The 10,327-nt window shown below is 38.7% G+C and overlaps 1 long non-coding RNA gene across 1 annotated transcript; it reads right to left on the bottom strand.

Annotated features, from left to right (window-relative positions):
- Nucleotides 1-5,410: 5,410 nt before the first annotated feature.
- LOC123386510 lies at nucleotides 5,411-9,693 on the bottom strand. The gene is made up of 3 exons (XR_006600478.1): nucleotides 9,308-9,693; nucleotides 8,130-8,244; nucleotides 5,411-7,513 (listed from the first exon to the last, which is right to left on the bottom strand). It is a non-coding gene; the product is annotated as an uncharacterized LOC123386510 (long non-coding RNA).
- Nucleotides 9,694-10,327: the final 634 nt, after the last annotated feature.

The following is a 10,327-nucleotide window of genomic DNA, read 5'->3' as shown; positions in this document are numbered from 1 at the left end:
TCTATATGCTAGAAGAAAAAATCCACAACTCATTTAGATTCTTCCTTGTCTCAAAAAGTAGCTTCTATTCCTTCTTACAAACATTAGAAAAGTACAATGGGGGGGACTTCCAAACTCCAGGTTTTTCCTAAAGACCTTATCTTTTCTTGAGGATCTATTCCATGTGAGAAACTTCTTGACTTTCAGTTCTCCAAGATCCTAATACTCCAACTTTAAATTAAGTGAGCCAACATCAGTCCCACAGACAGAATTTTCATTTTCCAGTGACCAAATTAGATGTCTCTAGTACACGATTTTATTCTTTTCTATACTTTCCTTCATAACATTTGTCACAATTTATAATTTAATATCATGTGATTCTATAAATATGTCTCCCCACCTAGTCTAAATTCCATGAGGGCAGGAACAATGAACCCCTTCAGGTTTTCACATCACTGTAATATTAGGGCAGAGCTTAGTGCCTGGCAAGAGGCAGGTGTTATAAACATATGTCAAATGATTAAATCATCTATTTGAGAACACCTTCATTTCAGAACTCAAAACTGCGGACTAGATGGGGACCCAGAGTTCTCCCTAGAGTTTTCTCAGTAGATGAAAAAATGCTTGAAAAGAAAAATGATGTAAAAAAAAGAAGAAAGACAATAGATCATTTGACTTATTTGGTTCTTAGGACTGGCATTCTTTCCAATAATGCTAGGTTTTATTACAAATAACACAATATGTTCAGTCTCTTCAAGTGGAAAAAAAACTATAGGATAGATTCAAGCTCAAAGTAACTGCAGCATATTTGTTTCTTGCTGTCTAGACAGCTTTATAAATTCTGTAAGTGTTGGTGCCACAAAGAATGCAAAAGAAAGATATTATCTACTAAATGGAACTGAATCAAGAAAAATCAATACGATGTTCTTTACCAATAGATTTTAGAGAACATGAATTTAGCCTACTTTGAATAAAAATAGTATTCAAAAGGTACTGGTTTGGCAAAACCTAAACAGGCCTATTTTTCAAAATGGGAGACTGAAGGTACATAATACCTTTTATGCCTTATTATTTCAACATTTTAGCCACAGTTTACAACAACAAGCTAAAGCAGAAGTTTATCAAATGTGCTTTCAATTCCACGTGAAATGTCTGGGTTGCCTTCAGGACAGATAGGCTGTCTCTAAAAGGAAGGGACTGGTTGCCACCCAAACAGACTTTCCACCCCCACCTCACCATTAGCTTGAACAGCGAGGTTTTGTGTGTTATCATATTAGGATTCTTTGAAGAAAGAAGCCTAGAGTTGATTTGAAAGTGATTGAAAATAATTGGACTAAACCAACAAACCCACATTTTTATCTAGATATATCCTTTGAAGAGGAAAATGGCCATTCTAAGTTGGTGAGGGGTGTTTTGATCACTGGGACTCAATTATATGTCATTATTTTCAATTATCAGCACCTCCATTTCAGAGTTTTCTTTCAAATCACCTGGGGAAGAGAAAGTATGGGAAATCTAGAAAAGTCCTGGTACAAATGCAATGCCCCTCACCTCTAAATAATTCAGTGCCTGCCACTGTCTCTAAAGCATTCCCATATCCTTGTTTTGACCTACTAGCATTTCTGCCTCTGGTCTGTCATGGTATTTTTAAGACACACTTTAGCTCAAACATTCACTTTAAACTCCTCTAAAACTGTCACTTCAAAAGGAAATGTTATTTGTCAGAGTATATGCACTTTTAAGCTAAGAGTTTGAAAGGTTTTATAAACATAACTTCTGAAAAGAACACTAGGGCAGAAAAAATAAAGATACCTTAAAGTTTTTGAGGTAAAACCACATATTAACCCTTGGTTTAGAGCAGCTACCATCTTCACATTTGTGACTTTATCATTCTAAATACCTGGAGCCTTAAATGATACTTGTGCCAATCCCCATTGCTTGTTGTTAGATTATTTCCTCCTTTACTCATGACCATCTCTGGACAGTTTGCACATTGCTCTAGTTAAATCGCTGCTTCATGGGAATCACTGCAATTCTTCTGACAGCAAGTAGATAGTTTACATGTGGTTAAGATTGTGGAGTGGGAACCACAGTCCTTGGATTCAAACACCATCTCTTTTCTTCACTAATCTGTGACCCTAGGCAAGGAGACCTCTCTGTACCTGCGAGTCCTCACTTGTAAACTGGGAGTAAGAGGAAGACCTACCTACCCATAAGGTTGCAGAGAGACTCTCAAGATGTCAGTGCTGAGCCCAGTGCAGGACTCAATTCCACAAACTAGGAGATCATGACCTGAGCTGAAATCAAGAGTAGATGCTTAACCCACGGGGCCACACAGATGCCCCCTGAAGACCTTAAATCATTATAGTTATATCTTCCAGCCATGTACTATCAGGCCAAATATGAATTTTCACTGCTTTTCCTCCTCAGGGTCTCTCAGACCTGATTCCCCATACCCCTACCACTCTATTTAAATATTTAAATCAGACTTTACCTATATCTAAAATTTGTCACCAAAGGAAGAGTATATATAAGTAATTTCTATTTTTTTTTTTAAGAATTAAACTAGGGGGTGGAAGAGGGTAATGGTTACTTCAGTAGCAAAAGGGATAATTCAGAACAGCTTAGTTCAAGGTCTTGGAAACGAGTTCTCTTGAAGGAACTGCTGCATTCATTTCAAAGTAGGCAGAATTAATCTGACCCAGGATCCATTTTCTGTGAGTCTTTCCCTGAGCATATGCCTGACCATCAGAGATTGTAGGGAGCATATAGGAAGGAGGTGAACTGTTTCAAGAAAAAGGAAACTACAAAGGAGATGTGATTAATTGGCTTCCTCTGCTGAAGCTTTATCAGGGCCATGTGTAATTCTCCACCTACCTAAGTGGAGCACTGGAAAAAATCAATCCCTGCAGCCTTGGATAAGCTTGATAGGGGCCACTGGCTTTTCTTTATATACTTATTCTTGCTAAATAATTCCTAAGTTTTCCAATATAGGCCATGTTTTTCTTCAAAACATGTTTTCCATGAACTCTTTAAACCAGTCATCTTACTCAATAAATCCTCACTTATCTGGAGTTTCAACTTAGGTCTATCTTTAAATATATATGAAATTGCCACATGAGGCGCCTGGGTGGCGCAGTCGGTTAAGCGTCCGACTTCAGCCAGGTCACGATCTCGCGGTCCGTGAGTTCGAGCCCCGCGTCGGGCTCTGGGCTGATGGCTCGGAGCCTGGAGCCTGTTTCTGATTCTGTGTCTCCCTCTCTCTCTGCCCCTCCCCCGTTCATGCTCTGTCTCTCTCCGTCCCAAAAATAAATAAACGTTGAAAAAACAAAACAAAATATATATATATATATATATATATATATATATATATATATATATATATATGAAATTGCCACAAAAAGAAAATCATAACAGATGTGACTGTGAAATTCTTAAAATCTCAATTAGACTCAGTTCTTAAATTCATTTCTGAGTAGCTAATATTTTTTTCAAAGCCAATTTGCACTTGGGTGAAATATTCAAAGCATGTTGTATGTTTTTGAAGAGTCTGTTTCTGTACTTGTAAAAGAACACAATTCTCAAGTGCAATTTATTTTCAGGACTTTCATCAGAAAGACCTGAGAGGATTTCATTTTGGTCTTGAACAAATTAGATAAATGTTATTACTACAAGATTAAATACGAACACCTAATTTTTAAGATTTCTGGAGTATTTTAATTTGAAGATAATATATACAGATTGTATTTAGCTGACAATAGTACTAATTAGAGCACACTTTCTTCTATCTCTTAATAGAGATAATCACTTATGTCTATTTTATGTTCAAGAGTCTCTCCATTTTTCCTAATATAGAACCACAAATCTTTTCTCCAGTCTGTAAGACTGAAAGTTTTGTGAAGTAGTCTACTTTTTGTTCCAGTTAAAGTAGAATTTTTCATCTCTTGGAAGAAAATGAAATAAGAACCAACAGAAAATGAGGCTAAAATCACCTTGTCAGGAATGACTGAAGGCTGCAGAGAAAATGAACAAGGGAAAAGAGAAACAAACATTCAAATGAATATAAATGGATCGAGCCAGTCTGCAAAGAGAAGCAAATAGGTCTCTGAGAAAAATGGCCAAAAGAGCAAATGTTCAGAAAGTACACAAAAACCCCTCTGCTCAGCTATTCTGACTTCACTGCACCTTCTGTCATGTTCTTGGTAAAATTAACAGAACTCTCTTACTTATTTTATTCATGTAAACTTCCCCTGACCAATACAGCTTCATTCTGCCTTTTTAGAAGGCAAAGTAAATAGATAAATATTTGACACAGCCACCCCAGGAAGGAGCACTACAAGGAGAAATGAAGAGGGCACTCAGCCATAAATGAAGAGGTATAGGTTCTGGTCCCAGGGCTATTCCCCCCGCCTCCCACCAAAAAAAAAAAAAAAAAAAAAAAAAAAAAAGTGTTTCACAACCCCCCTGGCAGAATGTACCAAACAACTTACACTAGCAAGTGATGGATGCAAAAGGATGTCAGAACAACGAATGGAGTTAAGAGGTCAGGGTGTGAACTGTCCATAGAGACATGAAAACAAACTCAAGACCTAGCACATGGTAAGTGTTCCGTAAAGATCTACTGAATGAGCAATTGAATGAATGAATAAATGCATCTATTGATAGACAATTCCAGCCTGACCAGTAGAAAAAAGACAAGCTTAACTGCCAGGAATTTACCCAACGGATACAGGAGTACTGATGCATAGGGGCACTTGTACCCCAATGTTTATAGCAGCACTCTCAACAATAGCCAAACTATGGAAAGAGCCTAAATGTCCATCAACTGATGAATGGATAAAGAAATTGTGGTTTATATACACAATGGAGTACTACGTGGCAATGAGAAAAAATGAAATATGGCCCTTTGTAGCAACGTGGATGGAACTGGAGAGTGTGATGCTAAGTGAAATAAGCCATACAGAGAAAGACAGATACCATATGGTTTCACTCTTATGTGGATCCTGAGAAACTTAACAGAAACCTATGGGGGAGGGGAAAGAAAAAAAAAAAAAAACAAGAGGTTAGAGCGGAAGAGAGCCAAAGCATAAGAGACTCTTAAAAACTGAGAACAAACTGAGGGTTGATGGGGGGTGGGAGGGAGGGGAGGGTGGGTGATGGGTATTGAGGAGGGCACCTTTTGGGATGAGCACTGGGTGTTGTATGGAAACCAATTTGACAATAAATTTCATATATTGAAAAAAAAAGAGAAGCTTAAACTTTTTGTTATTCTCTTTGTGCATATGAACATTTTATATCATTTTTTCCATATATACTTTATAGACCTATTTTTATATAACACATATATTCATGACTCACATGCAAACATAAAACGAACATGTTTCATTTCAAAGATTTTACTTAACTCATTAATTAATGAGGAACCCAGTAAGATATATAAAGTCAATTCAAAGGAGAATCCGAAGAACAAACATATATGTGGGCAATCAAGAATGCTGAAATAAATATGCTAAAAGATACAAAACTAATACATATCCACATGATAAGCACAAATTATAGCTCCACTGAACAAAATTAGTTTGCAGCTTTATGGACAAAAAAATATTCATTACCATCAGTTTTATACAACTGTCCAAGTTGTAAAGTAGCTCAAAGATAAGGAATGATAAAAATTGATGGATTGGGGGCACCTGGATGGCTCAGTTGGTTAATCATCCGACTTCTTGCTATTAGTGAGTTCCAGCCCCTTGTTGGGCTCTGTGCTGACAGCTCAAAGCCTGGAGCCCGCTTTGAATTCTGTGTCTCCTCTCTCTCTGCCTCACCCCTGCTCGCTCTCTCTCTCTTTAAAAAATAAACATTAAACAATTTTTTTAATTCATCTATTGAGAAAACCCCTAGAAGAGTACTTTAGACATCTTCAAGCTTCCATTGAAAGAACACCCTAATTTTATTCATTTTATTTTTTTCACAAACTTTTCTTGATATAATATATGAATTATTTTCTGCCTCTTTATCTTTTCATTGAACTCTTCTTCTAAACCCCCAACCCCTGATGGACTTAACTATCTGCTTTCTCCTTGCCTGAACCTGAGGAAATCCCATAATGATGAAGACCATACATTCACAATGACCACCAGCAATTGAACCAGTGAAAGAGCCTTCAGGAATGGTACTGCATTTCTGAGGTCATTTCACTGTCCCCCTCTATATAACATCAGTGCCAAATGTTTCCTCTCTCATTAAAATCTCTAAACATGGTAATCTTCAAAATACTTAACTACCAGTAAAAAATGGCCATACACTGATCAGAAAAGAGGTCATAGGTAGCCTCAGTGCCAGACAGCTATCCTCTAAATGCTGGATCATGGGAACAATCTGGAGGTACTGGATAAAGGTAGGGCACAGAAACAGAGCAAATGGAGACTCAGCATGGCTTAGGACTATTTACATATTTTAACCACCTATCAGGCCGTATTTCTCCATGTCTCCAATTCACTCCACTACCTCCTGCCCCAGTTGCCAATGGATGACCTCACTTCCTACTCCACAGGGAAAATTAGAGCCATCAGAAATCCCTTAGCTTTCAACTAACAAACCTATCCTCCTATTGCATTCAGCCCATCCTTTCCTCATTACTGAATGTAGAAAGAAATCTGTAATACACATGGAGAATATATCTGACATGTCTTACAAACAGAATATAAGAAGAAGAATATAATAATATTGGGCTAAAATTTTCCAGTAATATAGAGGGAAGGAAGGGGACACTGAAAGGAAGTCAATACCACTGGTGATTCTGTTTTATGTTTCATGAAAACTACCAGATAGTATGAACAAGAATGATCAAATATAAATGGCTTCTCTAAGAGGATCCCTTCAAGGAAGATTTAAGGAGCATCACTTCAAAAGGCTGAGAGAGTCACTCCCCAGCATGAGTGTATTAGAGAACCTGATTATAAATTCAATTGAAATGAACCCAAGGGACATTTGCAATATATCAAATCCCCCCAAATAAGAATTTTGTGTGTGCTTCAGACCAGTAAGGAAATTGAATTCATTTTAAGGACAACACCAAGATACAAAAGACCAGAAAAACTAGAAAAACTTTTTGTACTTCCACTTAGCAGACAAGGATAAAAATTCTGTTTATTCTTTTGGGAGCAGAAAAGAGATTCACATACCACAAGTGGGTAGAGAAATACCGCAAAATAAAAAGACAAGAATCAAGGGACTAGGCATTAGACTCAGCAACCTCTAATAGGAACTCAAGAAATGAAAATTTTGGTATGAAACACTGAAAGTTAGCATCCTTGAAGACAGTTTTTTATATTTTAACCAGTAGTTCTTAAACTTGAGCTTACATCAGAATTTTCTGGAGGCCTTAAGAAAGCAGATTGCTGAGCCCCACCTGCTGTGTTCCTAATCCAGTAGGTCTGAGACTCAGCCTGAAAATTTGCATTTCTACAAATTTCCAGATTATACTAGTGCAGCAGTTCAGGGGCCATACTGTGAGAGCCTCTGGTTTAGAGCATATCTGAAAAAAGTGAAATAAACCAATGAGTAAAAACTTATTTGAGTTAATGGAGGGGAAGTAAATTAATGGCAAGTTTAAAAACTAATAATCCCAATGAAATAATTCTTAGGAGCTTTTGACCAAACATAATGTTAATGAACTCAGGACATCAGAGTTGAGGAAAATAAACCATCCTTTCTCAAAGTCCTCTGGCCATATTTTTCCAGACATGATATCATTTATTTATTTTACAGTCTTCTCCCCATTTGCTTAGCTTTTGTGGCTTCTGGCATTTCCCTGATATTTCCCTTTCTTTTACATCACTGCCATTCAATTAGCTGATACTTGTTTGAGCCTTTTTTCTCCTCAACTTCTGGAACTCCTTCTCTCCCCACAGTATGCTGTTCTGACTGGCATCAGTGAGTCACTGACTCCCCTAGATTTTCTGTTTGTTCGGTCTTACCCCCAACTGATTTCAATTTACTGAAGATTAGGCTAACTAGAAGTGAACATTCTAAATTAAAATCACACAACTAAAGTAACATAAATGGGATAGTCTCCCCTCAGAATGTGCCCCATCTTTTATTTTTTGCAGGGTCAACAAAGTCCACCCACACAGTAAAAAATCATTATTTACTTGACTGGCTTTGCTGGTGGCCAGAGATCCCTGAAGAACAGGAAATCCTGACCAGCCTCCGGCAAGATGTGGTAATGGATGAGGTTGGGTGGTACTACATGGCACATTCAGAGATCTAAGATTACAAAAAAAAAAAAAAAAGAGAAAACATTGTAGCTTCTCTTCTTTTTTGAGAAGAGAAGAGCTAACAAAAGAATAGAGGTAAAGAGGTTTGTGAATTTTTAAATACTGCGTTGGAAAACAAAGCTATATAGAAACTTATACAACCAAAAGTTAATGGAAGCCTCTGTCACCTGATTCAGAATGTAGTAAATTGTGTTGGGGAAGCGACAGTGGGAGGAGAAGGATAGGAAATTAATACCGAATAAATACATCTGAAATAGCAAAATTCATCAGTTATTTCTAAAATTCAAATACTAAGTTTGAGGGTGAGAAAAGTGTTTTCCAGCTGCTTGAAATTGATTTCTCCAAGACTGTATTCCTACACCATATAATCTCCTCCCCCCTCCCCCCAAGGAAACAAACTAGTTTGTAGGAGATTTTAAGTATTGTTTTCTGTGAGGCTCAGTTTTATGTATCAACTTGGTTAGGCTATAGCCCCATTATTCAGTCAAACACCAATCTAAGCGGTCCTGAAGATATTTCGTAGATGTGATAAAAGTCTGTAATCACTTGACCTTAAACACAGAAGATTATTTTTAAATAATCTGGGTGGTTCCAACTCAACCAGCTGATGTACTTTAAGATTAGAATTGATGCTGAGGGAGGAGCCAAGATGGCAGAACAGCATGGAAGCTTTTTGTGGGTCTCGTGTACATGAAATACAGCCAGACCAACACTCCACCATCCTAAACACCTAGAAAACCGATTGGAAGATTAACACAACAATCTGCACAACCTGAACCACAGAATTCAACAGGTACGCGACACGAAGAACTGAACTTGGGGAGCAAGAAGCCCCAAAAGGTAGGGAACCCCACAAAAGGGTGGAGAGAGGACAGAGACTGGGGAGGGGGAGCATACGGGAAAAGCACCCCTCCCAAAAAGCAGCTGGAGAGAAAGTGGAAAATTGGAAACAGCCGCAGGGACTAAACTAAAAAGGGAGAAAGGAAAGGGTTTAAATTCCATTAAGACTGTAAACAAGGAGAGCGCAAAGGTTGCAACTCTGCAGCTCATACCTGGCGGAGCTCTGGTGGGAAAGGTGAATCCCCAGGAACAGAGTGGGGTCCGGGAGGTTCTCGGGCCACACAGGGAAAAGCGGTTCCACTGCTAGGAGATTTGGTAGAGACTATTGAAGCCACCTGGTCCCAGCAGACCCTGGAAGGCAGCCACATTCGCTGGTGCTGGGGCAAGGTTGTTGAGGGTGAAGCCTGGTGCCAGATGTGGGTTGCGATTTTCCATAATCCCTTTAACTCTGATGCTATACTGTCTCACAATCTTTTTTGGGGGTGGGCTGGCACCTGGCCGCAATCTCTGGACATTGGCATCAGCAGGGTCCAGCAAGCGTTCCTAGGTGCAGCCGACATTCAGCCATTGCTCAGTGAGACCCTCCTGCAGAGGGGCAGGGTGGTGAAAGCCGCAGTCCTTCGGAAGTAAGGGGCCGGGAAAAACAGCCGCATCTGAGACAAAACGTTGGAGAGAGGTACTGCCTGGGGCCTGGTCATGGAAAGTGGAAAAGCGGGGAGTGGAAGAGAGCTAAAGATGGAGGACCAGGCGCGACTGCTGATCCCGGAGAACAGACTGGGTAGCTGGGTGGCGTCATTTTTACCGCTTATGCGCATGCGTACCTAGGAGCACCGAAACAATCCATCCCAGTAGCCTAGCAGCGCCATCTAGTGGAGAGCGGAGCTAATACACCGAGGCCCACCCAACTGGGCAGACTTCACTCTTTAATACAAACCTCACTGCCGGCTTAATTTATGGACCATAAAGAGCTACATGGACTGACTTCTAGGGAAAAACGAAGCAATTTCAGTCCTACTTCAATCTGTTAGCAAGTTATCTATTTAATTTTTTCTCTGTTTCCTTTTTTACAATTCTTTTCTTTTTCTTGAATACAGAAAAAGAAAAAACTCATTTTTATTTTCAATTTTTATTAAAAATATCTAATTTTTATTACTATATTTTTTACTTTCGTGTAAATTTTTTCAAATTCTACTTCCATCATTTTATTTTAGTCTACTTCAATGTACTCACCT

Source organism: Felis catus, chromosome A1, assembly GCF_018350175.1.
Source record: "Felis catus isolate Fca126 chromosome A1, F.catus_Fca126_mat1.0, whole genome shotgun sequence".
NCBI classification, from domain to species: Eukaryota; Metazoa; Chordata; class Mammalia; order Carnivora; family Felidae; genus Felis; species Felis catus.
This window is presented reverse-complemented; position numbering and strand designations above follow the sequence as displayed.